This window comes from Rhinolophus ferrumequinum, chromosome 19 (assembly GCF_004115265.2).
Source record: "Rhinolophus ferrumequinum isolate MPI-CBG mRhiFer1 chromosome 19, mRhiFer1_v1.p, whole genome shotgun sequence".
Taxonomy (NCBI): Eukaryota; Metazoa; Chordata; class Mammalia; order Chiroptera; family Rhinolophidae; genus Rhinolophus; species Rhinolophus ferrumequinum.
Window position 1 is genome coordinate 39,293,717 of NC_046302.1, and position 24,189 is coordinate 39,317,905.

Sequence of the window (24,189 nt, forward strand, 5' to 3'; positions counted from 1 at the left end):
ACTTTTAAGAGTGTCAATAATTAAAATATTTTCACCAAAAGAAAAGCTTTTCTCATGTTTTAGAACTTCAACCTATTCTCAAAACACTTAGAAAAAAATATTTGTTAAAAATTTACAAGCCCACTCTCCCCAAAGTTTTAAACTTTCATAACTGGCTTGGTATCATAAAGTAAAATCTAAAGTTAAAAGAAGGGAAAAGGCATCAAGGGTGAAGTAAACAACAAGAATAAAGAAATAAAGGTAATTTGGTTCACTTTTACCATCCCTTGAGACATTCAATTAAGCCTCTTTTTAAAAATATATTTTCATTTTTATCTAAGTAATAATGTGCATCGTGAGTATAGTCAAATATAAATATAATTGCTCTTCTCACATTGAGGTACAACCGTGTTTCCCCGAAAATAAGACCTAGCCGGACAATCAGCTCTAATGCGTCTTTTGGAGCAAAAATTAATATAAGACCTGGTCTTATTTTACTAATTTTATTTATAGTAAAATAAGACCAGGTCTTACATGATATGATATGATATGATAATGTAATATAAGACCAGGTCTTATATTAATTTTTGCTCCAAAAGACGCATTAGAGCTGACTGCCCGTCTAGGTCATATTTTCAGGGAGACAAGGAATTCTTTAAAATCTTTTTAACTTTTATTTAATGTTGCTATTTATAACTCAATAGTTCCCCCCCTTATCCGTGGTTTCACTTTCTGTGGTTTCAGTTACCCACGGTCAACCGTGGTCCAAATTAGATGGAAGATTCCAGAAATAAATGATCAGTTTTCAACTGCACGCCATTCTGAGTAGTGTAATGAAATCTCGCGCTGTCCGGCTCCATCCCGCCCAGGTATGAATCATCCCTCTGTGTAGCAGAACCACCTGTACACTCCCCGCCCATTAATCACTTAGCAGTTGTCTCAGTTATTAGATCAACTATCAGAAAGAGAGATACCACATTTACATAACTTTTGTTACAGTACATTGTTATAGTTGTTCTATTTTATTGTTATTAATCTCTTACTATGTCTAATTTATAAATTAAACTTTATCATATATATATAGATATATGTATCTACATATATCTATATATATATGAAAAACAAAGTATATATAGAATTCAGTACTACCTATGGTTTCAAGCACCCACTGGAGGTCTTAGAATGTACTCCCCACGGATGAGGAGGAACTACAGTAACAGGCTTATAATGGTATCCTTTAAAATATCAAGTTTAGGTATTACCTATTGATTTTCCTATGGAAAATGAGGATTTACACCATGACCACTCACATTCCTCCAACCTTAAAGATAATTACCTCCCAACTGCAGTTTTGTACCTGATGAAATTCGTAGTAAACTTACTATATAATGTTTTCCTTTTTGTACAACTCTTTCTACGCCCCAGAGTTAATTATCTTAGCTTTTCATCTGCTTAGTTTTCTATGCACTCATTCCATTCAGCACCTGCCAAGGGCTGAGGTGAGTACAGGACTGCTGAAAGCAAAACTTCTACCCAAATAGTCTGGGCATTAAACTACCATGGCTGGGAGGAGGGAAGGTTTGCTAAGAGAAAATCCTGGAAGGTATTACTGGTAGAGATAGCACACTAGGCACAAAAGAACTCCAGAATGACCAAGGAACCGACAACTTGGCTGTAAGCAGAGAAGTCGCCCACAGTTCATAAAGCTCATGGCTCAGATATAAAGCACAAAGAGGTAACTGAAATTACAACCAGACAACAAATCGTAGAGAAAGTAATGTCCTAATCCTGCTCTCAAAACACTTGAAATGAATCAAACTAAAGTCGCAACAAAGCTTAGAACTAGCTTGACTATTCATCTTATTGACTTAGCCCCACTATCAGACTAACAAGAAACGATGGCCCATTTTCTGGAGGTAAATAATATTTACTTCTCTCTGTACTATTTTTATACAAATGTTCAGGATTCAACAAAAATTACAAGACATAGGGAGTAGCAAATCATATTCAAAAGATGAAATTATTAATATGATCAGATCAGAGAGGGCCCAGATGTTGGAATTACCAAACACAGACTTAAAAATAACTATGATAAAAACACTAAAGGATCTGACGGAACTTGGCAGCAGACATAATGAAATGGAGAATTTCATTACAGACATTGAAGCTATAAGAAAGGATCACAGGGAAATGTTAAAATTAAAAATACAGCATCAGAAATTAAAGATTTTTTTAGATGGGTTTAATAACAAACAGGAAAGAGCAGTGAATTTCAAGAAAGGCCAAATTTAAAGTAACCAAATTGAAACACAATAGAAAGCAATATGGGGAAAAAAGAAAAAACTCCAAAACATCCAAGACCAAATGTCAACTGGATTTAACTGGAGTTTAACTTGAGTCCCAGAAGGAGATGAAAAAGAATGGGGCAGAAAAAAATCTAAGAGATAATGGCCAACAGCTTTCCAAAAATCATGGCCAGTAACAACCCTCAGATGCAAAGTAAACATAATCACAGTCAACCTACGGAATATGAAAGGTAAAAGTAAAGGTAAAAGTTTCAGCTAGGATGAGTTAAGAATCCCTGGAAGACGCAGACAGAAGGGAATCTGCACTCATTCACAAGTGTGTTTCCAGGTTCTCAACTGACTTCTCTTGAAAAAATACTGGCCTGGGGCAAGAGATGGAAGCTAGCTCCTCACCGTCAGTGGCATCTCATATGAAGCAAAAGCCTTCAACCAGTAGGGGAAACACAGGAAAGCCTCCTACACCCAGGGCCCAACGGAAGATCCTGGCCTCAAGGGGAAGAATGGAGCAACAGCTATGTCCTGCTGAGGGAGAGGAGGGCAGGAGCTACTTGCCTACCTCCCACCCAAAAACAAGCCTTTCTCCATGTAACAATAACCAGTCTACACTGATGCTGAGGAATACGTAGAAGGAAAAGCTATCTGACATTTAAACAGGAGCAAGAAACTGGCTTGGACTCAAGATCCTAATACAGAGCAAAAGTCTACTACTACTAGATGCAAAGATCCTTAACAAAATATTAGCAAATCACATCCAGTAACATATAAAAAAAAAAAATCATACATCATCACCAAGTGGGGTTTATCCCAAAGGGCAAAAATGGTTTAACATTAAAATTATCAAGCACCTCATCTGCAGTAGAAAGGAGAAAACCCCTATGACTCTAACTTATGTCACATTTGACAATGTTAATGTAATATCCTTGATTAAAAATGTTCAGCAAACTAGAAATAGAAAAGAGGAAGAAGTTCTTCAATCTCAAAACGGACATCTGTGAAAAATCTAGAGCTAGTAACATAATGGTGAAACACTAAATCCCGTTCCCTTATTATCTGGGAATAAAACGAGGACGTCCACCGCCATCACTTCTATTCAGTACTGCACGGATGACCTAGCCAGCACACTAAGGCAAGAAAGAGAAATAAAAGATATAAAAATCAGAAAGAAAGAAGTATATTCTCTGACGATTTGATTGTTTCCATGAAAACTGCACGGAATCTCCAAAATATTAGTATAACTATTAAGTGAATTTAGTGCAAGGTTTCAAGATATAAGGTCAACATACAAAAACTAAGTGTATTTCTACATACAAGCAAAGAATTGGAAAACGAAATTTAAAGAAATACCAGTTAAAAGTACAACAACAAAAAACCTACAGATCTAAAGATATTCAAGACCTCTACACTAAGAATTGCAAAATATTATTAAGACAAATGACAGGGTGAAATGAAGAGAGACCATATTCATAGACTGGAAGACTCAATATTGTTCAATGTCCATTCTTTCCAGTTTGATATATAAATTCAACGTAATCTCTATCAAAATTCCAGCAGAATTTTTGTAAAAACAAAAAAAAATTGATATGTTGATGTTAAAATTTCTATGGAAACACAAAAAAATCTACAATAAACCAATCTTAAAAAATCAAAATATTGGAGGGCTCACACCACCTTATTTCAAGACTTACTAAAATGCCTTAGTAATCAAGAGTATAGAGTGGGCATAGATAGATCAATAGATAGATAGATAGCTAGATAAAAACAGAAGAGAGTGAGTCCAGAAATAGACCCATGCATATACAGTCAGCTCATTTTCCACCAAGGCACCAAGCCAATTTATTTGTCAACAACTTTCCAACAATACGGAAAATAATAAGCCTCAACCACTCTTACACCATCTGAAATTGGAAAGCAGAATCTTAAGCTCTTAGAGGAAAACACAAAATACTTTTATGTCCATAGACATAAAAAAGCACTAACCACAAAAGAAATATAAAGCCAACCTCATCAAAGTTCAAAGTGTCTGCTTATCAAGACACCATTAGAAAATGAGTAGGCAAGTACAGACCGGAGAAAAGTATTTACTCTGTGTGTGTGTGTGTGTGTGTGTGTGTAATCTGACAAAGGACTCCTACTAGTATCTAGAATGCATGAAGAACTGCAAATGAAAGAAAAAGATGCACTCAATTTTTTAAAAAATGCGCAAAGGACAAATTACAGATATTTCCCAAAAGGGGATAGAGGAACGGCCATTAAGTGTTTTAATGTCAATGGTCTTCAGGAAAACGAAAATTAAAACCACAAGGCAATACCATTTCACACTATCTAGAATGGTTTAAAAATATCCTCACACCATAAAACGCTGGTGCGGATGTGGAGTATTTTTTATTACTGCCTTCGCAAATTATCACAAATTCAGTGCCTTTAAACAACAGAGATTTACGTAAATTAAAGTAAGTCAAGGTATCCTCAGGACCAATTCCTTCTGAAGGGTCTGAGAGGAGAATTCATTTCCTCAATTTTTTCAGCTTCTAGTGGCCTGTATTCCTTGGCTTCTGCCCATTTCTCTCCATCTTCAAAGCACATCACTCCAATCTCTGCTTCCACTGCCATATTGCCTTCTCTTTCTATAGTCAAATCTCCTCTCTCTGCCCCCCTCTCATACGGACACTTGTGATTACATTCAGCACTCACCCTGATATTCCGTAATTTCCCCTCTTCAAGACACTTAATTTATATTCAGCGTACCACAAGCTAATGGTACAGCACCTCTGGAAAACTGTCAAGTTCCTAAAGAGTTAAACATACATTTACCCTATATTACAACATCCTTGTACAAGAATGTTCATAGCAGCTATACTCATAATAGCAAAAAACTGGAAACAGCCCCAATATCAGGAAAACTAGAAAACCAACCAACCAACCATGGTATATTCATACAAAGCAATACTGCTCAGGAAAAAAAATTGAGTGAACTACTTACACACTTACCACATGGTTGAATCTCAAAAACATCATGCTAGGCAAAAGATACACAAAAACATATAGTGATTCCACTTAGGCTTTTACAAGGAATCAAAGTCAGTATGTTCCAACAACACTGGAAACTAATCTAGTGATAGAAGTCAAAATGACTGTCTCAGAAAAGGGTAGAAGATACACAGAATTGCTTGGTCACAGGCACGAAGTACTTTTTGAGGTGATAAAATTGTTTTCTATGTGAGCACACATTACAAACCTCACAGAACTGAACACTTAATTAAGGTTTGGGCATTTTATCGAATGTAAATTACAACCTAAAAAATAAAACAGTATTAGGACAAATACTCGTACATCAAGGAGTTCCACGATAAGCCAATTTAAATGGATCTCTTTAAGAATTTCTCAAACCTTCGAAATGCTGACGCATGCTATAAATTTCAGAAGGGAGGAGGCTGCAGTTGACCCCAGATGTAAGCCTAGAGACATCTGCCCACAAAATGCAGGTAGCCTCTGCAGGCACATCGAGGCAAATATTAGGAACAGGGCCCGGGGGGCTGTGGGCAATTGTACTACCTGAGAGTCCAAATGACATCCAATCACAAACTTATGTGGGACACCAGTGGTAAGGTTGTACTAGATCTATGTTTACTAAAAAAGAAACGTAAGTATAATTCTCAAAAAAGGACTTTGAATTCTTAGAAGACCGTTCTCAAAAAAGGTCTTCCAACTGAAGATACTTAGGCCTGGTCTAGTTTGCTAGAAAATAATGGTTACATTCGAACTAATAATTATATTTGCTCCCCTCAAAAGGGAAATGCAATTGAGTCCCCAACCTCAATTCAGGAGAATGCCCCAAGAGTCTCCCAGAAAATGCAACGTGGGACGCCAAGTTTCCTAAATTTGGCCATGGAAACCCTTTTTAAGGGAGTTCTCAAGGAACTGCACATAGCCATGCTGCCCTGGCACCCGTGATAGAGCCCAGCTGTGGTTCGGACACTAAAAATGTGAAAGGAGCCAATAAGCAGGATCCTGTGACTTTCGTTCGCAATAGAGCAGACACGATGGGAAGGTGCGGCTGGCTCAGAGTCAGGGAACTGTAAGCTCAGTCAGTAACGAGAACGTGACAGTAGCACTGCTGTCCACAGCGGTAGACTCTAATACTACACAGAAATAAGCACTGCCGTATATAAAACGATAACTTGACAAAATAAAGTAACCCACAAAACTCCATCAAACACACGCCATAATCCACCAGAGTAGACATTTGGGACGACCAGCTAGCAAAAGGTGTGCCTGGCTGCTTTTCGCCTCTGCTGAATTCCTACTGACAAAAAGCATGTTGTGGGGGAGCCAGCGACACAAACCTCAATACCATGTGCCAGTCTCATCCAAACACAGAGAACATGCTTATTAATTCAACCTTCGGAAGTCGGAGAGGTTATCACAAAAGCGACACCGGAGCCGAAGTCTGAAGCGAGAAAGGGAGTACACCAGACAGAAAATTCATTTTCTAGAGACAGGAAACATTTTAAGAGTTACAAACAAAAAATGGAGGTATTGCTAGAAATATGCAGTACAAAGAAGTGATGTGGTAGGCGATGGGGAGAGATTGAAAAGCTGCAGACAGAAGTTGGTGCTAATGATACGACTATTCAGTTAGAGACAATTCATAGTATTGTTACTGACCAACTAGATGTGGGCAGTTCAGGGGAAAGGAGGATTCAGAGATAACTGCCGCTAACTAATGGACCTGAGCAGCAGGTAATGAATGGTACACTAATCAGTATTTGGAACACAGACAAACCAAATCTGAAGGCCAAGGTTACAGGGTATTATCCATGCCCACAGACAAGTAGCCATGTTCATTATATGACAAGGAGGCAGAGGTTGAAAAGAGGGTAATCGGCGCACAAGTAAGACTGTGTGTGCCCAAGCGAGGCGAGACTAGTCCTACAAAGAAAGAGCAGAGCAGCCAGTCACTAGGCTTGGTTTCTGAAGACTCTGGGTCCTGTTCCAGCCCTACACCAAATTCATCCTTAGAACTCTGTGAATTACATGAAGGATTCCTGTTCCTTGTAAAAAATTAATAGGACAAGTACAATATAACAAGAATTTATCTAAAAGTGTCTATACCGTTGGTTCAATTAATCCATTCATGAGAATTCAGTCGAAGAAAATGAATAAAAATTAAACTTCTATATGATCAGCAAAAATGAAAGGGATTCCCAGTGTTAGGAAGAATGGGAGCAGGTTCTCTGTTGCACTTTTGTTAGAAGAAATGTTTCTTAGAGAGGTATTCTTGGGGATCTAAAAGTTTCTTATAAAACCTTTTTAATTTTTTTCTTTATGGAAATGAAGACATCAAAAGTTTAAGCCTGTTCTGGGTCATCTGAATGACCTCATGACCTAGTACTGCCACATGATTTGTATCCCGTGTCTTAGAACAGCAGTCATGACCACTTTGGAACTACTTGATCACTTAAAGTTATCAGCCTTAAGTTGTCATATCTTAGTAACGATCGCTGACTGACATCTGGCTAATTATCTCTGAAAAATTTTTAAATTATGCAATAATATTTTTCAGTACTGCTGATAATACATTTCAACCAGTTGAGCATTTCAAATAGCTAAGGTATCATATTTAGCCAATAGTTTTTAAATGTAAACAGACTGAATTCAGGCTTTTACAAGGAATCAACGTATATTCCAAGTAGGAAACAAAATGGAGTAAGAAAACTAAATTTCTGATCAAGTTGTTTTTGAAATGTGAATGAGTCATTCACAGAATATACATTTCTCCTTCAATAGTGTGTAGCAATCGTGTGTACTGAAGTTAGAATTTTTTTCAACATCTGCCAGAATTGAAAGTAAGTTCAGATACTAATTCTGTTCCTAATTCCAGCAATAAGTGATACACAATACAGATTTCAAAGAGAATAGGAAGACTTTATCTTTACAGCTAACTAATAAAGTTTATCAAACCTTAGTAAAATTGGGATTCTAAGATTACTCACTGGAAAGTTTCAGTTAAGAGGTCTGACTATCCTGAACCAGCAAAAAAACCTTCAAGTTATTAATAACTGTACAACATAGTTTTACAAATAACATTCTCTACGTTTTATTAAACTATAGTTCATATTGTTTGTGGAGTCATCAATTGTGGTGTCCTTCGCTTACTGTTTTTATTCTTATGCAAACTCTATCACTCAATATGTATTTCAAAAAATCTCCAAATGCTCAGAATGTTTTTTCATTTTCTTATGTTGTCTTTTAGAATACACAATTTATATTTCAATCTAAAATGTTTTATGACACAATTTTGCTTTTTAAAAAGTTCCTTTCTGCCCCCAAATACAGTAGGAAACATTTGAGTGCTTATTCTATGACACATTAGTCTTAGAGACAGGAAAGCATTAACTCATTGAACTCTCATACGAATCCAGTGGGATAGGTACTATTAATCACAAATGAGGAATCTGAGGCACGAAGAAATATCCTGATGTTGTAAGGAAGTCCCCCTATGTATTCTTGTAGACGTTTTAGTTTTGCTTTTCACATTCAGGTTTCCAACATATTAGGAATTTGTTTTTATTTAAGTGATGAGATAGCAATCTAAACATCTCCTGTAAGGGTAGCCTATTTTATCAGCAGCATTTATTAGTTTATCTTTTCTTTAATAATTCATAATGCTACTCCTGTCACATATCAAATCCCTATAAATAAATGTCTGATGGAGGCTTTATATTCTGTTCACTGGTGACGTGTTCATTTTTATTCAATATCATAGAATTTTGTCATTCTTGCTTCTCCTAAATGCTGGTATCTGCAGGATGAGACTTTTTCAAATTTATGTGGGTTATTTTCTTTAGCTTGTCAAGTTCCACCGAATATAGGGTTCTGATTGAAATGTAGTGAATTTAATTTGTGGAAAACCAACATGATACTATTTCTATTTACAAAAATGAGATGTTTCCACTTATTTTGGACTTAATATCTATCAATAAAAGTTATATAATTTTCTCCATAAAAATCTATGTCTTGTTAAATTGGCTTATTCCTCCAGGTAGTTGGGTTTTATTGTGAATGGGATGTTTATTTTTAAAAATTAAATACTTGTCATACAAAAAAATATACTTAAACACCCTTGGACCTCCCATCCAGTTCTGTCAACTCTTCCCATTTTGCAGTATTTGATTGAATATAAAAAATTAGACCTGATATAGATGGATATAGCTAAAGCCCCCTAAGTTTATTTTTCTGATCCCATTCCCCTTGCTCTTGCTTCGCAGAGATAACCACCACCGTGATTTCCCCCACGGTCATTTAATGGTTTGCTACATATTGTATCCATCCAATAAAGTTTTGCACATTTTATAAATTTATATGAAATTTTAATATTGTTCATGTCACTTCCCTTTTTTCACTCAGTATTATAACTATCCATGCTGATACATACGCAATCCTCAACTCTAGTTCATTCATTTTAGTTGTCATGTCGCATTCCATTGTGTGACTATCACATTTCACTGTCCAGTCTCCTTTTGGTGACTACTTAGGTCGTTCCTAACTTTCCACTCTTACAAGCTGCCATGAGTAGTTTGGCATACATCTTCTTATACCTATAAAAATTTGTCAGGGTCAAAATTTTCAAACTTCTTGATCAAAAAAGAAGCCCTGCAACCTCATACTCTCTATTAAAAGACATTTTATCGTATGTTACACTCTTCTATTTCTCTACACTAATGGTTGTGAACCATTAGTGCATATGAAGTCAATTTAGTTGATCCCGAGAGACATCTTTTAAAAAGAATAGAAACAAAAGCAAAATTAAGATTAATACAGAAAAGACAGAAAACAGAGTACACTTAAATTATTTCATATATTTTAATTCAGTCTGTCACATGTAAAATGTATTTCGCACCATAGGTCTGTCAAAAATATGTGAAAGGAACTGCCTTAAGACATGTACCAAGGAAATGGAAACGCGGCACAGAACGTGCACACAGACAACTTAGCAAGTACTGTCAACACGGTTATACCAGTTGTCATTTCCACTGGGGAACTATGAATTGCTATTTTTCCCAGTATCACCAACACTTGACATGATTTGGTCCCTTGAACTCTTGCCAAAAGGATGGGTGAGGAGAGCTGCTGCTGTTTTGCACTTCCCTACTTGTAAATTTGAGAATACTTTCATGTTTATAGACTTTTCAGGATTCTATTCCTTTGAATGATTTTTCATTCACCATCTTTTTCTTAATTTACAGGAATGACTTATTTATATATTCTGGGCAATAATCTTTTGTCAATTATACATGCCACATATATCTTCACCCAGCAAATGACTTTAATGTGCTGAAATTTATAAATTATTTTAAATCTTGTATAATATATACATTTGTACCATCTTAAAAATTCTTCCATATGTTGTCATCTTTTAAAGTCATAAAGTCGAGTTTTGCCTTTCATACTTGCAATTTATTTTTGTGTATTGTGTGATATTCCCCAGCAAAGATAACAAAGTATACCAGCACCATAAATTGAATCTTTTCCCTACTGATCACAATGCTATTTGTGTTTCTGGGCTTTTTTTTTTTTTTTTTTGGTTCCATTAGTCCATATCTGAGGCAAATGCCATCATATCTTAACCATTAAAGTTACAGAATATGTCTTGGCACCTGATAAACTAAATTCTCTTTCACCTCCTGGGATTTAAATGGAAGGACAGTGAATTTACAAACAAGTAGAGGAAAACTGACGTATTTATGATACTGTATCTTCCATTTAGAAACACAAGTATATCTTCTTATAATTTGAATTATATGGGCCTTACAATTTTCTCCACTAAGATGCCACACGTTTTCATTTTACTTTTGCTTAGGGATTTGTAGTTTGTGTTGCCATTGTAATCGGTGGGTTTTTTAAATTTAAATTATGTTTGTTGTTGCTAATATATAGACATACATTGGTTTTTTATATATTAATTTTGAAAATCAACTTTGAGGCATTAACTTACATATAATAAAGTGCACAGATGTTAAGTATATAATTCAATGAGTTCTGATAAATGTTTACGTCCATATAACCATCATCCCAATCTAGACATAGAACAATTCCGTCCTCTCAGAAAGTTTCCTTGTGTCCCTTTCTGTCAATCTACCTTCCTCACCCCAGGCAATTACTGATCTGATTCCTATCAAAGCAATTTTACCTGTTCTAGAAATTCATATAATTGGAATCATACCATATGTTTGTTCTCTTCTGTGTGTGTTGTTTTGTTTTTAAACCAACACCCTCTAATATTCCTAGTTTCTAAGAATTGTTGTCAAGAATGAGTACTGAATTTATCATGTTTTTCCCCTTCACCCATCTGGGGGTTTTATTTGGGTTTTGTTTTTTGTTTTTGGTTTTTCCTTTACTTTACTTTGGTGTAGGTAGAATTCTAACTATGAATTTAAGTTTTTAAATTATAATCTAGTCAAGATTATCATATGGCTTTTCTCCTTTCATGTGTTAAAGTGATGAACTTCAATTTCGGTTTCTAACATTTAATCATCTTTACATTCCTGAGATAAACCCTAATTAGTCATGGTATTTTTTGTTTTGAGCAAATACTAACATTTTACCTAAAATTTTTATTGCCATCTGAGATGCGGCCTATATGTTTCCCTTCTCCCTTCTCATAATACCCTTGTCCCCTTGGAGGTATCAAGATTACAGTAGACTTGCAAAATGTTTTTTTCCTTTTTCTATAACATTCTGTATTAAGATCGGAATTACCGATTCCTCATGTTTTGTAGAACTTGCCCGACTGTGGTTTTCACTTGGGTTTTGCTTTGTTTCTGATTGTTTACTTAATTTTATTTTCGTGTAGGTAGATTTCTAACTATGAATTTAAGTTTTCAAATTATAATCTAGTCAAGTTTCTTATTCTTAAACCAATTTTGGTAAGGAATTTATTTTGCTAGAAGGTGTTTATTATTTTTAAATTTAAAAGCTGTTCAATGTTATTAGTTTTAAAATCTCAATCCCTTCCTCATTTCTAATACATCTGTACCTTCTTTTGCTCTATGAATCTTGGCAAACTTAGTCTTTTCAACTTAGGATCTTTCATTTAGTTGATTGAATTATATCCTGTTTTTTCATTAATGTTCTCAACTTCTTTTCTTTTTCTAACTCATTACACTTATAGTTAACTTATTAATTTTTAGTTCTTTACTAATAAACATTTAAGGTTCTAAATTTCTCAGATAGGCAAATGGACTTTTTGCTGTTATCCCAGGTTTGACAAGTAGCATATTTTCATCATTCTGTTCTAAACATTTTCTAATTTTTATGAGTTGTTCTTCATCTCATAAAATCAGAAATATGCTTTTCAGTATACAACTCTGGATTAGGGAGTAGTGGTTGCTATCTCCCTTTATGCTTCTCACTTAACTGCACTAGGGTCCAAGGATGTGATCTGTAAGGTATCAATTCTTAGGAACTTGTTAACACTTGCTTTGAGGTCTAGTACATAAACCATGTTTGTAAAATTCCATGGGTACTTGAAAATACATCTTCTGTAATTGTTGCACACTTGATAATTGCACTTTTCCAATCCTTTACAACCTTGTAATATTTTTATCTACCTTTTCTTAAATTACTGAGAAGTGTGTTAAAGTCTCCTACTATGATTATACATTTGTCAACTTATCATTGTAATTCTGCCAGTTTATCATATAGATTACTATAGACTGAAAATTTGTGTCACCACTTACCTGAAATTAGGAATTCGTATGTTGAAACCTAACCCCCAATATGACCAAGTGATTAGATCATGAGTGGAGCCCTCATAAATGGGATTAGTGCCTTTATAAGAGACCCCAAGGAATTCCCTTGCCCCCTTCAGCCATAAGAGGCTATAACAAAAAGAAAACTGCCTATGAACTAGAAAGCAGACCCCCCCACCAGACACCAAACTTGCTGGCATCGTGAACTTGGACTTCCCAGCCTCTACAACTGTGAGAAATACATTTCTACTGTTAATAAGCCTCCCAGTCTATGGAATTGTTATAGCAGCCCAAATAGACTAAGACACAGCTTATGCCTAGTATATATCTTTTTGCATTCCTTTAATTTGAAATTATGTCATCATCCTTTTAGGTACCTACTAATAAAAAGCATTTGGTTGGATATTTAAAGAGGTTTTCTTTCTCCTTTAACCAGAAAGCTTAATCTGAAGTTATGCATTGGGTTTATGGAGATATTTATTTTCTATCAACTCATTTTGTGTATTCTAATTCCTATGCATTTTCCTTGCTTCTTTTTTCTCTTTTCCTGCCTCTATTGAAATGATTGGATATTCTTCATTTCCAGACCCTTATCCCTACTAATTTGGAGTTATACATTCCACATCAATCCTTAAAAAACTTTTTAATAGAAAACTTTAATCAGTGGGTTACAGGTTTAGACAGCAGCCTATTAAAAACCATAATAAAGGAATTTAAAAAGAAAAAAGACAATCTCACAAGGATATAGAGAAGAGTAAGGAAGAAACAAGCAAAATTTTGATAACAGGAAAATGGATGAATGAGCAGTAACTATGATTTACTAAGAGAGACTACTGATTCTAGGCTGGCTGTAGGGAAACATTCCGATTTACACAGCAGAATCCTCAGAAGGTTAAGTAACCAGAACTGGTCAGAGCAGGAACTGAAGGCCAGGTGGGGAAAGGAGATAAAATAGGCAGGACTGGGTGAGAGATATTTGAGAAGCATTTATATCCTTACATGGGTAACTGCCCCTCTCCCTCTCCAGAAAACTATGTCTCCCTGGACTAGGACATGGCCTGGGTACCATTAGGAGAAGAGGGGGAGTAAGTGAACATGAGCACGCTGCATGCTAAATACAGAGCCTCCCCAACCCTTCCTCCACTGTGTTCTGGCTCCCAAAATACTAGCAGCCAGACCTTTACTCATTTAGTCAGACTGAGATGCCTCTAAATCTCCTGGGCTGGGGTACCTGACAAACCCAGGAGGAAAGAGGTACAGACACTAATATTGAGAGTTTACCAACAAACAGCCCACTCAGATCACTCTACAGTGAAAATGAAAGGAGACAAGCCTCACCCACATGCTTAGTTTCCAATGAGCTTTTCAGACCTCTACCTTCTTAACCAAGGATTACTTTATCTGAGGAAAAATGGCAAACAAAAACAGAAAAATGCAACCTCAAGAAACAGAGAAAGAAAACATTGTAAAAATCAATATACCTAGAGAAGTAAAAGAAAGTATAGCAAATCTGAAGCTAGAGAAGCATGCTGTACAAAGAGAACACTGATTAAGAATAAAAGAGCTCTTCAACAGCGTGACAGCTCATGAGAGTAGCAATGGGGGTGGGTATCAAGAGAAGGATTGAAAGATAGAGGCAATCTCCCAGAAAGTAGAAGATGAAAAACAGGAGAGAAAGTGAAAAGTGGAGGACCACATCAGGAGATCCAATGTTCAAACAGGACTTCCAAAAAGATATCAGAGATAATGGAGGGTGGGGGGTAATCAAAGAAATCAAGAAATATCCCCTGAACAGGAAGATGGGCATTTCCAGATTGGAAGGGCTCATTAAGACCCCAGGACAAAGGATGAAAACCACCCACATCAATGCCAGTGGCTGTGAAACTTCAGAACGCTGAGTACAATGAAACAGCCTCAAGTCTCCAGGAAGAAAAAAACAGGTAATATAGAAAAGGATCAGAATGACTTTGGTTTTCTCAACAGTAACACTGTAAGTGAAGTCAACATAGCAGTGCCTTCATAATTTTGAGGGGAAAAAAATATTTCTAACCTATTATCCTATTGCCCAATCAGAATAGAATAAAGGTATTATTTTCAGACATGTAGCATATCCAAACATTTACCCCACACACCCTCTCTCTCAAGTGAAGTCCTGAAGAATATGTTTCATCAAGAGGAGCGAGAGCAAAACAAACGTGGAAGATCTAACAAAGGAGAGAGGTAAGGAAATCCCACAAGATGGTAGTGAAGGGGGATTCCTAGGTTGAATGCAGTGTCCTAGGTGTAGAAGCAACTAGTGTAAATTGGAGCAAGTTCAAACCCATGTAGCCAAGAGTATGCCAGGATTCTCTCCAGTGAACAAACATCGTAAAAGTCAATGGAAGCATGATTTTCGCTGATGAGACCCACAATGGTCATGGTAAATGGCTGAGAATAAATGACACAATAGAGAACAGCCTGGTAACTCTTTTAACTAACATCTTAGCAAGCGATTTCTGATCCCATACATTACAATGCAAAAGGAAGAAAAACCTGCCTGATTAGAGGAATTCTCATATATTCATACATGTTTATGTATGTATGGAACCTCTTTAGACCAGTGCTGTCCAACAGAAATAGGATGCAAACCACATATATAATTGTAAATTTTTATTAGCCACATTAAAAAAGTAAAAATAGGTGAAATTAATCATTTAACAATTTTATTAATCTACCCCAATATATCCAAATTATTTCACTATTGTTATTGAGATATTTTACATTCCATTTTTTTGTACTGTTATATATTTAGTGTTTACTTTACACTTGCAGCCCATCTAAATTCAGACTAGCTACATTTCAAGTGTTAAATAGCCACATGCCGCTACTTATTGGACAGCGATACTCGAGAAGCTAGTAACAGTGGTCACATTTCTGGAAAGTGGAACTTGGTAGCTGAAGGTAGAAGATCTAAGGAAGACTTACTTTTCATTATTTACTAATTTGTTCCTTTTGAATTTTGCACCATGTACATTTATTACCTAGTCAAAAAAGTGAATAAAGTACATTCCCTAAAATATACAAATGTAAATATACTTTGACATACTTCTAACAATCTATCTTATGTATGTGTACAATGATATATGAACAGTTATTTGTTGCAGCACTGTTTTTAATACCACAAGACTGGAAATAACAAGTGTCAATCAACAGAGGACTGATGAAATGTATTAGGTTGGTGCAAAAGTAACTGCGGTTTATAAGGTTAAAAATAACTGCAAAAACCGCAATTACTTTTGCACCAACCTAATATTATAGACACCCATACAAAAGGAATACCATGCAACCAAAAGAAACGTAAAAAGGCATTATGTACTAACATGGAATAATCTACAAGATGCATTAAGTAAAATATATGACCATTTGTACTGAAAGCTAGTATATGCACAAAGTTGCTCATACATACGTAAAATCTCTGGAACGTTACACAAAAATGCTACTTGCCTTTGAAGAGACAACTGGGTGGCAAGTGACAGGCTGACTGTGTATCTTGTACCTTCTGAATTTTGAGTTACAATAATGTATACCTATTAAAAAAATCCCACCAGTCTACATTTAGCTGGTGTCTTGCTTTTTATTGACCCTGCTTGGCCTTCATGTGATATTTAAGTCCATCTTATCAACACTAGTGTTTTTTTAGTTCCTCCATAGAGAGGTTTGAGGCTGTTTTTCCCAGAGGCCACAGATGTTTTAATGACATCGGAACAGTTTTTGTATGTATTTTTTTAGCATACAGTTCCCAGAGTTATATTTCCCTTCCCCAAATGGTATTACAACCCCTTCCCCAGCAACTGGATTCTTTATCTAGTAAATTCCCTAAGGCCAGCTTTTCCTTAACACCGACTGATTTTTCTAAGTTTCTGGTTCCTGGGGACTTTTCTTTCCCCTTGCTCTCCTCTTCCATCTCTAGATTAACTATATATGAGAAAACCAATTTGACATTCTACCCAACATTCATAACAGGAGAAAAGAGACTAATCTGTGTCTGTTCTAGCATGTCTGTGTGATTTTAAGAAACCTAAATAGAGTCAATAATGGCAAATACTAAAGATAGCAGTAAGATAATTGAGCACAGACAGCTAAACTTGGCCATTCAGAACTCACTGATGACTTCTGAAAGGGCAGTGGGAAGGGGACTATGAAAGTGGCAAAAAACACTTCACAAAGTTCAAGTCTAGAACAAAGGAAGTAATTAAATATAGAAGGCAAATGTAATCTCAAATCTCTTCAAACTGCAAACATAACATACTCCCCAAATACCTCTATGAATTTTTATTTCAAGAGAAAATCAAGCTGGATGCTACAACATAAAATACTTAAAATATGATGGTGCTGCCTCATAAAGAACACCTAAGGTCCCTCTGGAAATAGTATATTAGATTTTTGGCAATCCATGTTCAAGTATGTATCACACAAGGTAGAGAAAAAAGCAGATCACTTATGACCTGGATTTTTACAACTGTTTTAGTCAAAGAAATCAGGACAACAGAAAGCATTTTAAAAAACAACAACAAAATTAAAAACCATTTTAAAAATACCGATTTCTCCATTCTCACTGTAACTATGTTTTTTTCCAAAGTTGAAAGCTAGTAAGGAAACACTGACAACTGGAAATGTAAGTTGACCCCATAGAGAATGATGGATAGTGTGCCTTTTAAACAAAAGCAAATAGGAAACATTTTTGTGTCCAATTTTATGAACTGCTACACCTAATGTCAGCGCTTGAATTGAACCCTAAAAGTAGGTCATTAGTTCAGTAAAAGCCACATGACATAGGGACTGCGGTGGAAAGAGATTACCTGTTCTTTACTTCAGTTATATTCCTTTCATCTTTAATGAGTTGTGTGAAACCTATAGTTCTATAATCAGCTTGTAAATATAAACTTCCATACTGGTTTATCAGTCCTGGATTATAAAAAAGCATCCATCTGTCAGGGGACTCCACAGGCCCAGACCAAATCAGCATGAACATTTAGCCCTCCAACCTCCCAGAATCCGGCTTCACCTCTGCTGAAGCAGCAACTTACACCTACTACGTCCAGTGTGTACAATTCAGGGTGTAAAAGTGCAATCAAAACAAAGTCTAGGATAGCAACGTCCAAAAGAACTTTCTATAAAGATTGAAGTTAAATTTAACATTCATTTCCTCTGTCACAGTACCCGTATTTCAAGCGCTAAACAGTCACCATGTGGCCAGTGTGCTACCATATTGGACAGTGTTTTCTTACAACAAACATTTTTCTCTAAGATCTATTATTCTTCAGTGGAGCTTTCAAGGTTTCCTAGGGGTAAGAAGGAGAGGAAAACTGAGTAGGCAGAGCTTCAGCACCCGCCCATTCCCCCTTACATTTTGAAATTCTGCATTTTTTTTTTTTTAAAGAACCTTATGGATGTTGTTGTGTGCATAGGTGTGTGTGTGCATGCTTTAAATTTGAAAACTAGTGGTTTAGAGCAGAAATGGTCAATGTACAAACCTCAGGCCAAAGCGGGACCCTCCTGATACTTAAAACAATTTATAAAGAAAAGCTTAATTGGCCAGCTTACATGAACTATAGCCTAACCACCTGTCTATGAAGTAAAAGCTTGGTCTAAACTTGGAAAATTTGCATTCACTGCCACAGAGCAGCTTTAGTCAACAAAAAAGTTTCCATAGTTCATTCAAATCAAGGGAGAAAGCAAGCTCATGGGCCCAGCTTCCACTGCACCATTTATCAAGTTTATTCTGTGAACTTTGCAAATCAGATTCACTGCTCCACATTTTGTAACGAATGGTGCGTTTAAGATGGAGCAGTTCCTTAATATTTATAACACCTTAAACTTACCTCTTTACAGAAGTTTGGAAGAAGCTGAAGCAGCATATGAGAATGTTATTTTAAACACAGGCAAATTACAAGATCACAGATTTACTATGCTACTTCTTCAGATCAAGAGTCTTTTTTGAATTAAAAATTTGAGGAGCTTCCAGTGGTTCCCCCAAGATTATTCTTCCTTACTAACTGAATACATTCAACTCGAAACTATGCCCTGCCCTCTAAAAGGCAGGGGAGCTAGGGCACTGTAGATTATTCACAGAAATGCAGTTTTTCAGGTGCAAACTGGACATGTGTACTGCACGGACTACAACTAATCTATACATTTTCCTGTTCTAGCCCGAGGCGAAAGTAATTCCAGTTTTTTAAAAATTACAGAACTACTTCTGGAAGAATTAGTGACAATTTCATAGTAAACTCACAAATTTAGTATGAATCACTTTAGAATTTGTTTTCTGAAGAGTACAAGCGTAAGGACAGATCTAATTTACCAGACACCAGTCCTATCAGTGTGGCTCAGTGACATCTAAAAAGAACCCATGGAGCTAAAGAGCTACTCACACTCTACAATGCGAGGCAAGTATGTAAGTCAGAGAAATGCCCCAATATTTCTGGCTATCTGGCCAAACCAGAGGCAGTGTCTAAATACACCTGGCTTGGCAAAATTATATTTCCCCTACATGAAATTACTGAAATTGAAGCTGAGAGCTATCCTTGAGATATACAGAGGGTGCCAAAGAAATGTATACACATTTTAAGAAGGAAAAAAACTATTAAAATTGTAATACCCAATATATATCGATAACAAAAGATGAATACAAGTCATGTGTGTACATTTTTTTGGCACCCCCAGTATATCTAGAATCAACTTTGAAATATCTCCTAACTGAACACATCACAATTACACCAATCTAGAGAAATGACCAAAATTGATGAAAGACAAGCTGTAAGCCTCTGACTGCATAGTTAAGCAAAAAAGGCTGGATTACTTTTCTAGTAGTGGTTAAAAAAAAAAAATCCTAGCTTTTAAACCTTTGTTTAAATAGCCAAGGCTATATAGTACATCACCAATTAACACTTGATAGAGTAGATGGTTTAGAAAGTAATGCTGAGATAGGAAGGAGGAGGATCCAAAAAATTTATCAAGGCTAATAGAGGGTAGGAGTCAGATATGAGGCAAGAAGCCATCAACGGACAGACTAACCAACTGTCCATCCAAGTTTGATCCTGGAAATCTCTAGCACTGTGTACTCCTTTCACCTTTAACGAGTTGTGTGAAATCTATATTCTATAGTTCACTCTCTCCAAGCCCGAGTGAAGAATTTCACGTGACATCCTTGCAGACTGACAAAAAGAATGACTTACTCAGAAGGAAAGGTGTGGTATGGAAAGGCCTTCCAATCTGGAATTGGGAACACTGAATGGCAAAGCAAATGAAAAACACCTCGGTCACAGCAGATACTGCGGTTCTTCCATGAAATAAGTCATTCGATAAAGCACAATGTTCTACTCCTTTAAGAACATTTGTTAATCATCCTGAATGACAGTCTAAAGTATATTATGTAGATTACTGCATTCGTAAGAAGATTTCCCCAAACATGACTTAAGCTAATTGATGAACATTCATTACTACACTTTCAGGTCTGGTCCTGCACTGGATGGTCCCAGACATGCTGGATAGGCTTTGAATATTTGTTTTTGTGTCTTGTAGATTACCTCTCTCATCCTTTCCAGGTTGTTCTGTTTTTTCTTATGACAGACAGCAAGCTAACAATTTCCCATCCTCCCACGGCCACTACACTCCCCTTAAGCCCCCACATTACCTACAAATACATGTTTCTAATCCCCTTTCGGCTTAGAAGCCAGGTCACTTTTCCTTGTTAGAAGTATTTGAAATAAATGCCAACAGGTTCTGATGAAGGGTCTCAATGGCGCTCCTATGACTAAAGCTCTAAAGTACATGGACGTGGGCAGTACATTGACTGCCCCAGGCCTTCTCTGCTTAGTGCCTGCTTCTCAAATGCATTTTATAATAGGTCAAGGATAAGAGTACAGGCAAATCATTTGGATTAGAAAGAAAACAACTGAAAACCACTAGTAGAGAACAAGTGAAGAGATCATCTGGGAGGACTCTTAATGTCTGAGGCAATGTTCTAGGTACTTTAATGAGGATCATTTAATTCTTGTAATAACCTTAAGAGGTAGGTGTTACCTCCATTTTCAGCCAGAAAACCAAGGCTCAGGAGTTAAGTAATTTGCCCAATATAGTAACTGAGAAACCAATTATTAGCTTAGCTCTCTCTATCCAAAACCCATGGCCTTTCCACTACATGATAGTGCAGCCCATTCCTTATTACTGGTTTAGCTAATTGTCTTAACACTTTATTTCTGAGACTTTCATTGGAACCTGACTGATTCAAGTTTGCTTTCTTTCCCCTAACCAGTTTCTCTAACTAAAGAGCAATGGATAAGCAAACCAAAGTAAGCTTAGCTCTACAAGTGTTCACCTGTTCAGCAACAAATGTTTCCGAAAAACTGGCCACATCTTCAGTTTGTATAGATTGTGCAAAAAATGTGAAAAATTCCCCCCAAAAAATACAGACTGTTTCCAGTGACACTATGAGTTAACACACTTGGTATCTAGATTATAGAAAGCAAGGCAAGCACACTTTAGAAATTGGCTCAGTAATGTATTACAAGCTCCCTCAATTTGCACTAACATGACTTTCTTACTCTAAACTGCAGGACAGGGCAGGAGATGTGAGGAGTTTCTACTTTTCTAATTCCATTAAGGATAAGAGATATACTTGTTCCCTGTTAGATACTTTATTGCCTAGTCAGGACCTGACACACAGAAAAGGTTATTTTATTTGTTGAATAAATGAATAATTGCTACTTGTTCAATAAATACAAGTTGTTGAATAAATGCATAGCCTCTCCGGAATTTGGTTTTGAATTCTTACTTCACATTTTCTGACATACCCTTAGTGAAAAACACCTTTCCGCTTACAGAAACTAAGAGCTTAAAAAAAGGCTCTTCTACTCCCATCAAAAGACAAGAAATCTAAAAGACATGCCCCTCTCCATCCTCTAAAAATGACTCTTGTCCCAAGAATATGAATAAACCTCCATCTGCCAGACTGCACTAAATACAGCTTTTATATGCATTACAAAAGACACCTGTATAAAAAAAAAAAACTGCTACAAAACGAAGCCTGCCTTTGGAATCCTAAAATACAAAACTTAACAAAATAAAAACCAAACAAGGAAAGCATTCAGACCCTTGTAAAACCCACAACTGAAAATATCCGCAAAATACAGAAATCGGGTCTATAATCTGCAGGTTATGCAGCTAAACTGAATGTTTTACACTCACATATTTCCCCCCAATGTGAAGTTTACAGCAGCAGCAAGATTCTAATCTTCAATATGAAAATGAAAAGAGGACCTTTGCCATCTTTCAGTAGAAACCTTTGTTTCTATTAGAGAATTTCTGCTGAAATATATGACACCATCCCCAAATCCCTACTTAAAGAGTTAAAACACATACCAAGTCTGACAGGACACAAACAGAAAATTACCCTGCAGTTTCTTACACAGCTATTTTTTTAATGAACCTTACAGATCGTAGATTTGACCACTTATGACTAGGAACAACCAAACTTTTGTTGAACACCTACAATGTGAAATCACTTTAAAAGGTATAGCTACAAAGTATAAAAACAAAGCTCTTTCTAAGAACAATTTCTTACTAAAACAAGCCCAGAAATGGATGTTTCCAATCACATTACATTAATACTAGCCAATGAACTACTTTAAAGTCAATTAATTGTGACATTAGAAGAGTATAAGTGGGCACTCACCTTAAAAATGCCCAGAAGACTTGAATTATTCTTATTTACTACCACAACTAATTTTATGGCAAAAACTAAGGAACTTTAAAATCAGTGTTACTTTCTGAATTTACCATAAACGTTTGCTAAATGACCTTTTGGTCAAACAATTCTATTGATTTCCTGTGTGGTTTTCCCAAGGCAAATAAAAAAATCCTCAAACTGTGATACATTTATGAAATCCACTTCACATTATTTCTCCCATCTCTGTGCTACATTTGCTTATTTACTCACATTAAAACTCCTCAATCTTCATTTAACTGGATTTATGAGTATACTTTTTTTTTAAAGCAAGTCAAAACTAGAACAGAAAAGGTATTTTCAGAGTAATAGCAAATTTGTTATCTTATTAGACTCAAGAAAAACATCCTTACAATCAGTGGTACTGGTTCAATTCATATAAAATCAGAGAAAAAGTGAAAAGGAACTAAGATTATAGAATCATTCAGGATCCTGGAAGTTAATTCAAATTTCAGGGACCAGTTTTGAAAAGATAAAATTACTCCAAGTAAGTTCGCATGATCTTTTATTTATCAACAATTACTTTACATGTGTCATTTAAAAAGTTTAAAATTTAGGATATTCCAAACTGTAACAAGACATGACTGATGGAAAATGCTACCTCCAACTTCATTTTACCTGGAGACGTTTTCTTAAATAAAGGTTTAGTTGACAACAAACTGGTAGTATTTAGCTATTTAAAGGGTCGAGAGGAAGGAATAACAAAATCAACCTAGGCATTGTTTTTCGTTTGTTTAGGACCAAAAGGAAACCATTAACCATATAAGGGTTAAGTAAGTAAAGGACAAAAGTATCCAACCCAAGGACAGTATCCCCCCAGGAGAAAACAAAACAATTAAAGTTGCAAATTTGAAAACCAAGTTTGAAATACATGAGATCAATTAGCGTGCCTTCTAAAGGTGTGTGATAAAAACTAACAGGCTCCACTCACAGAGCAACTTTTACAAGTGAGTAGAGAAGGAGCTCGACAGAGTATCAGCCGTGTGCATGTTTGTGTGAGAGTACACACAAGCAATTCAGAACCCTGAGACTATAATGGTTAACAAAGGTTACACGACCAAAAAAAAGTGGAAGCAAAGTATTGCACGCTACTAACACAGCTTCCCAACAACTCCCGAAACGAGAGCTCGGTCCCTCCGGCTTTGAAAATCAGAATCACAAACTACCCAGTGTTTTCGCGGCGGAGGGGAAGGGCCCCAGCAGGCCCCCGCCCCGGACCCGGCAGCAGGCAGCTCCGGGCGCGGACCCCTTCCCTTCGGCCTGCCCAGCCCCGCGTTCCCGCACCCCGAGGGCCCGGGCGCACTGCTGCCCCGACCTCGCCACACCCCAGCCACCAGCTCCAGTGGCCGTGCGATGGGGCGAGCCTCACCGACCCCAGCCCAACGCAAAC

At 36.4% G+C, this 24,189-nt stretch overlaps 1 protein-coding gene across 5 annotated transcripts in view; it reads right to left on the reverse strand.

Moving 5' to 3' along the window:
- The window catches only part of SMAD2 (SMAD family member 2), a 78,413-nt gene that overhangs the window by 53,064 nt on the left and 1,160 nt on the right, over window positions 1-24,189 (reverse strand). The gene's annotated exons all lie outside the window — the stretch shown is intronic.